This window comes from Panthera leo, chromosome A2 (assembly GCF_018350215.1).
Source record: "Panthera leo isolate Ple1 chromosome A2, P.leo_Ple1_pat1.1, whole genome shotgun sequence".
Classification (NCBI taxonomy): domain Eukaryota; kingdom Metazoa; phylum Chordata; class Mammalia; order Carnivora; family Felidae; genus Panthera; species Panthera leo.
In genome coordinates, this window is record NC_056680.1 from 63,563,574 (window position 1) to 63,570,778 (window position 7,205).

At 44.1% G+C, this 7,205-nt stretch overlaps 1 long non-coding RNA gene across 1 annotated transcript; it reads left to right on the forward strand.

The window, feature by feature from the left end:
• The first annotated feature begins 1,937 nt into the window (after window positions 1–1,937).
• LOC122213442 lies at window positions 1,938–5,698 on the forward strand. Its single transcript, XR_006199514.1, has 2 exons — window positions 1,938–2,034; window positions 5,486–5,698. It is a non-coding gene; the product is annotated as an uncharacterized LOC122213442 (long non-coding RNA).
• Window positions 5,699–7,205: the final 1,507 nt, after the last annotated feature.

Below are 7,205 nucleotides of genomic sequence, written 5' to 3' on the forward strand. Positions count from 1 at the left end.
TTATTATTATTATTATTTATTATTATTATTATTATTATTATTAAGAGAGAACATGCGTGTGTGAGTGAGCATGGGAGGGGTAGAGGGAGAGAGAAAGAAAGAGAGAGAGAGAGAGAGAGAAAGAGAGAAATTCCAGGCAAGCTCTACACCCAGCACAGAGCCGAACTAGGGCTCGATCTCACAGCTGTGAGATCATGACCTGACCTGAAATCAGGAGTCAGATGCTCAACAAACTGAGCATGAAGGCACCCCTTTAAATTTATTTTTAATAGATAATGATTTTGATGTTGTGTCTAAGAAATGTCTGCCTAACCTAAGATCTCTAAAGTCTTCTCCAATGTGTTACTTAAGAACTGTTGTAGTTTTAGGTTTTACATTTAGGTCTATGATCCATTTTGGGTTAATTTTTGAATTGGGGGAAAATTTTCCCCTCTTCCTTTTTTCTTTTTATTCTCCGTTTTTTTTTTTTTTTCTTAAGAAAATCCAATCATTACACAACTTTTATTCTAAATACTATTCTTTTTCCACTGAATTAGCTTCATACGTTTGCCAAAATTCAATTGTCCATATATGTGTGAGTACATTTCTGGACCCTCTAGTCTATTCTGTTATCTATTTGTCTCTCTTTACAAAAATGACATGTTGTCTTGCTTACTATAAATGTATAGTAAGTCTTGGAATTAAACCAATAATAAGGGGCACCTGGGTGGCTCAGTCAGTTGAGCATCCAACTCTTGATTTGGGCTCAGGTCATGATCCCAGGGTCATGGGATTGAGCCCTGCATCAGGCTCTGCACTGAGCATTGAGCCTGTTTAAGATTCTCTCTCCTCTCCCCTGCTTGCACTCTCTCTCTCTCTCTCTCTCTCTCTCAAATTAAACAACAACAACAACAACAACAACAACAACAGTAATGATAATCTGGGAAGATTAAAATGCCCGTGTGCAAATAGAAAGCAAATATGGAGTAGAGAACTGGGGGAGAGGGGTCATGTGTTCAGGTCGGGACAGCTGGAAAACCCGGTGTGATTCTGTTTGTCCTTCCCCTAGTTTCTTGTCCTTGGAGCTCTCCCACCGAATACCACCTCTTTTGATGTCCATAATCTTATTGCCATTTGCAAACAGAGAAACGTTTGTTTCTAACCAACACGTTGAATTTGGGAAGAGTGGTAAAGTTTCAAGCTTCCCAATTGTGCCCATAACCTAGTGCTGAAACCCAGCTCTGCGATGGTGACTGGGATTTCCAAGGGCACTTTACGTGCAGGTTTCATCCTCCAGAGCTTGTGACCCTCACAAGCACCATCTCGCTGTCCAGGGTCTCCCCTTATTAGTGACTCCTTTTCATTTTCTGAACAGAGAGCATCCTGGGGCACCCTGACCTTCCTGACCACTGTTCTCTGAGGAGATTTCAAACCTCCGCTTGAGCCAACAAATCCAATTCAATTCGATCCACACTGTGGGGTGCATACCACATATAGGCCTGAGGTGGGTGTTGGAGGTACAGGACAGATTAAGACAGTGTTGCCCCTTCCCCAGAACGTAGTCTAACACGGAGGCCTCCATCACATCCAGGGAAGTGAAAGAAGAAATGGGGCAGTTAGGAAGGCAACCGAAGGTAATTTAGGTCCGGAGAGAAGGCTTCCTAGAAAGCGCCATTCAAGGTGAAACATAAAGGATACATCAGATATAGGTGAGTAAGGGGTCAGGTGTAGTGTTGCAGGCAGAGGCAACACTGAGAGAAACCCCGAATGTCACGAGGACTTGGTAAATTATGAGAGAACACTGAAGGAATTTCAGTGTTGCCGGGAGGCCCTGAACAAAGGATACCGACGTCACCATGACCAATAAATAGGTAGCGATTCTGACATAGTCATCACTAGATGTGCCGATGTGAGTTGACTCTGGAGGTTTGGAAAAAATCTCGCCATGTGCTGATGGAAAGTCCCATTTCATGATTTGGGAGACAAGGACAGGACATTTTACCATGATTCTTATTCGTCTTGACGAGCCACCATTCACCTGTTCGAGAGACCCCAGTAAGCACTTGGCACGCATCACGTCACTGGCCACACACGACAAACTTCTGTGGCGCCCTGGTGTCCTTCCGCCACAGATGGAACTGAGGTTCCCAGCTGGGAACTGGCTGGAGTTCGCTCTGGGGCTGAAAAAGTTGGGATTTTTTTCCTGTCTGGTTGGCTTCCAAAGGCTTGTCTAGCCTCTCTGTTTAACAGCCGCTGAAGGAGTGGGTCCCAGGGTGGCAGAGCTGAGGCCTTACTCTTGCTTTGGTCTGGCCTGCATCCTTCCTTCCGCAGTGGTGTCTCTCGTGCAGTTTCATCTGGTCCATCCCAGGATACCTTTAGTTGAGCTTTGTTTCTGTGGAAAGACTTCTTCCTTCCAAGGTGTCCTGCCAGCATGGCAATACCATCTCAAACCTGAATGAGAGGCAGCGATGTTATCTTAGAAACCATTTTCTTGGGGTGCCTGGCTGGCTCAGTCCATTGAGTATCCAACTTCGGCTCACATCATGATCTCATAATTCCTGAGTTCGAGCCCTGAATCAGGCTTTCTGCTTAATGAGGAGCCTCTGTCTCCTCTTCTCTGCCCTTCTCCACTCACACATTCTTTCTCTGTTTTGCTATCTCTCAAAAATAAATAATCATTAGAAAAAAAGACACCATTTTCTTTGCCTAGCGTGACCTGAAGACAGGAAGTTCATTAAATATTATCTAATTCTATTATTATTTTTTAGGTTTATTTATTTATTTTGAGAGCGAGAGAGAGAGCATGAGCAGGGGAGAGGCAGAGAGAGAGAGAGAGAGAGAGAATCCCAAGCAGGCTCTGTGCCATCAGCACAGAGCCTGATGTGGGGCTTGAGCTCATGGAACGTAAGATATGATGTGAGCCCAAACCGAGATTTGGACGCTTAACCAGCTGAGCCACCCAGGTGTCTCTCTATTATTACTGTTAAAGAAGAAATCTAAGATCTCAGAACAATGTCCTGAATACATTGCTGGTGATGTGGTGTGGGTGTGCCAGTGGCATGACATATGTGTGTTGGTGTGCCCATGATGGTGACGTAGTGTCGGTGTGCTGGCCTGTGTGCGCTGCCGTGCATCACAGAACATTCTAGCTACTTCTCATCGCCAGCTTGAGCTCATTCTTGACACACCTGAGGCCTTCACTAAATCCCGAGCTAAAGGACCCCCGCCCCCAACCTCAGTAGGGTTGCATTTAGGTATTAGCGTCAGGACAACTTAGTGGAGCTTGGCCCCTGGAGCCAACACAGCCAGCCAGAGAAATCTCTCGCAGAGCTTCTGGGGGAGGCCCCAGGCTCGGGGGGTGATGTGCTTTCCACCCCCGGCTCAATCTCCCCAAGTCCCGCCTTTCACGCAGGGAACTCGAGAGACTTAAGAGCCTTTCCATGGTCATCATTTTTATTTAGTACCGGGCTAGATCGCTGCCTGATTGTCCCCTCTTTTGAGTCATATTCAAAACCTGCTCCACAGACTGTGAAATAAACTTTCAAGATAAAAGGGATTCTAAAACATTAGCCGGATCATCTTTCACGTCTTTGACAGGTTAAAAATCCACACTTATCCTTTTGGAGTGGATATATCGGGGGCCCAGAGAAAGCAGAAGGAAGAAGAGTTTTAAATGATTTCTGCGGACAGAAAGCATCATTTCCAGAGCCTCCTTTTAGCAGATTATGAAGCATATATGTGGCAGGCAGCTGGCAACACTGGCAGCATTCTCCCTAATATTTCAAGCGTATATCCACCGGTAGTGGAATAAATGGGAAGGGAAATGGCGATATAAGGAAACACGACCATATTCTTCTACATTAGCCTGAAAGTTATTACCCAGTTTGATGCCTTACTATTCTTCAAGGGCCAATAATCATTTGAAAATAGGTGGCCTGGTGATTGCTACGTTAAAAGTTATTTATTCCTATCGCTTCCCCTAACGATGTGGTCCAAAACCTGAAAACATTTTTGAATTTTGTGCTTCGATCTCTATTATTTCATGTGAAGCCTCTTCCCCGAATTTCCACATAATAAGTGTGTGTGTCCCTCCTTCTGTAGAAGTAACTGATGATTGGATCAGTAATGAGCTCACAATAGCGATGGAGTAGTAGCAATTACATAGATTTGTGAAGAGGAGAGAAGCATGAAACAATATAATGATCGTAATACCGGTTTTTTTCCCCTGGTAAGCTAATTTCTATCACTTAAAAAAAAAAAGAAACGTGTAATGAGTAGCTACTTGAAGAACGAAATGATGTCGTGGAAAGTTTGGGTGGAAACTGCCCTTCAGGGTCTATTCAAGAGTGAATATATATCCTCTGTAGGAGGTAATAACACCAGCCACGTGTGTCTGAGTCTCCTTTTTAAGTCAGCACATTTGATCCAGGGACAGGCTTGTTAAGGTTTTGTGGCTGTGATGGTGGTAGAATATGCAATATCTAAAATTTACCATTTTTAAGTTTCAGTTCCAAGGCATGAAGTACATTCATGTCATAGTGCGCCCCTCCCCACCATCCATCTCCAAAACTTTCTCATCCTCCCAGACTGAAACCCTGTCCCCATTAAACACCAAGGCTCTTTGGCCTCCCCTGGCCCCTGGTGACCACCGTCTGCTTTCTGTCTCCATCAATCTCCCTCTTCCACATATCACCCCCGAGCCGAATCCCACAGTATCTGCCCTTTTGTGGCCGGCTTCCTTCACCCAGCATCACAACCTAGAGGCTAACTCTGGTTTTAACATCCCAGCATTGACCATTTTTACTTCATCCCCATCACTGTCCCACCTCACACCAAAGGAACATCTCAGCACATCTTTTTTAGGAAGTTGTGTCTCATCGCGTTCTGGAAAATGGCATCTGCCAAACATACAACTAGATTATTTTGTTCTATTACTACGCTGATGTTCACAAAAGACATCCCTGATACTTACTTAGTCTTTGATCCTAACCCTACTTATGAGGGGATTTCCTTTCTATTTTATACATTTCTCTGTTTGAAGTTTTTACAAGAATGCTTGTATTTGCTTATTCCATAGTATTACTTTTTTTTTAATTTTTTTGATGTTTATTTATTTTTGACAGAGAGACAGACAGAGCGTGAGCAAGGGAGGGACAAAGAGAGAGGGAGGCATAGAATCCAAAGCAGGCTCCAGGTTCTGAGCTGTCAGCACAGAGTCCAACGCGGGGCTCAAACCCACGGACTATAAGATCATGACCTGAACCGAAGTCTGACGCTTAATCGACCGAGCCACCCAGGCGTCCCCCATGGTACTTGTTTCAAATAGAGTCTTACTCTTTAGGATATGAATTGTATTTCTCAATGGTTTCACTTCCAATAAATTCTGTGGGGCTCACTCATTTTGCTACCTACCAAGTAGTCAAAGTGTCTCGGAATTTATACCATAGTTGAAATGTATCTTAACTTACTCTCAACCTGGCATGGCTTAAAATTTGATTCTGCACAGGACTGCAACCAGCCGGGTAGACCGTGCTCTGGAGGCCAGAAATGATGGAATACATCCCTGAGACTTCCCAAGAGTTGTGACATGCCTTGAAGTGATGAGGTTTCAACCCTTCTCCAGCCTTTCCTGTCACAACAGATCCAGTGACATCTGAGTTTTTGCAGAGGGAGAAGATGACTTCATCATATTTCTAAAAAATCTTGTTTCTCCTCTTCATTGGTCTTCTTGGGTGGTTGCATCTCTCATTGGGTCTCTCATTGTAACATTTTTTAATGTTTATTTATTTTTGAGAGAGAGGGAGAGACAGAGCGTGAGCAGGGGAAAGGCAGAGAGAGAGGGAGACACAGAATCCGAAGCAGGCTCCAGGCTCGGAGCCATCAGCACAGAGCCCTACGCGGGGCTCAAACTTACGAGCTGTGAGATCATGACCTGAGCCAAAGTCAGACACTCAACCTACTGAGCCACCCAGGTGCCCTGGGTCTCTCATTTTAAAAGCTAAAGTTATAAGAAGACACCCTGTCTCTTGGCTCTTCACGTTCACCATGCACTAAGCATCTTCCATGTTTAAATACCATCATCACCGACCGTTGTTTTCTTGTACATTTCCCCAAGACTCTGGTCTACCGCAAACATGGACAGTTTCTGGTGGCAATAATGACAAGGACATCCGGAGCCCAGAGCCCGTTCTCCTGTGCCTAAAAGTACATATCAGCATGACAGATGGTCTGAAGGTTTGTCTTTTTTGTTAGTAATGATAGCAGGGGACTTCATCAGAGTAGCCCTAAATTCATACCAAGGGATTGAGTGTGACATTTCCGATTTGTCCCAAGGAAGATGGGTGTCTGTATATTGAGAGTCCTGTCGGGCTTGATGCTCTTACTCAGTTCCTTGCTTTTGAAGTTTTTGTCTGCAGAACATCTTAAATCTTGGAGGCATCACGGGTGTCACCAATACAAAATACTCATGGCTTTCAGACTTTCCTGACTCGGTATTATATAAAAGGCATTGTCCACGGGGCCCAATGAGCCTTGGAAGACACCAGAATTCCATGTTACAGATACAATGTGGGTGGGAGATGGGAATATATACTTTAATCTTTGAGAATCAATCTCAATTCTAGCCTGAGCGCTAGAAGACAGAATGTATTTGCCTGGTTCAAATATGATGAATTCTCTTATTCTTACCAAAATCTTTAAAATTGTTCTTGAAATCGGTTGTCATCCATTCTCTGTCTAACTGGGTGTTCCTCCATCACTGCTCCGTGCATCGGGCAGCCCATTGTAGACCTGAGATGCAAAGCCCAACATTCCACAACGAGGAGGTGCTCAACTGAAGTGTCTCCTCCAGCATCAGGTTCTAAACACTGTCCTCTATACAAAATTCCTTTTCCAAGCCATCAAACGTCAATCAACGGTTGACGTTTTCACATCCTGCAAGTTTCCAGTCCAAGGACAGGTGGACGAGTTCAATGTTATTACAGATCAATGCAAGGAGACCGAGTCTCAGTTCTGCCCTTGGCAGCTTGAGTGAGTGATCTCACACCTCTGAATTTGTCCATAAAACAGAAGTAACAGTATGCAATACACAACTTCCTTGTGAGGAAGAAAGTCAGAGGCATTTTGATTGAGAACTCTGTGACAGATTTTATTTACTGTGAATCTATGATCACTTTGTTTAAAGAAAGAAATCTCTTGAAAATACAAAGTCAATATTCTGTCCCTAG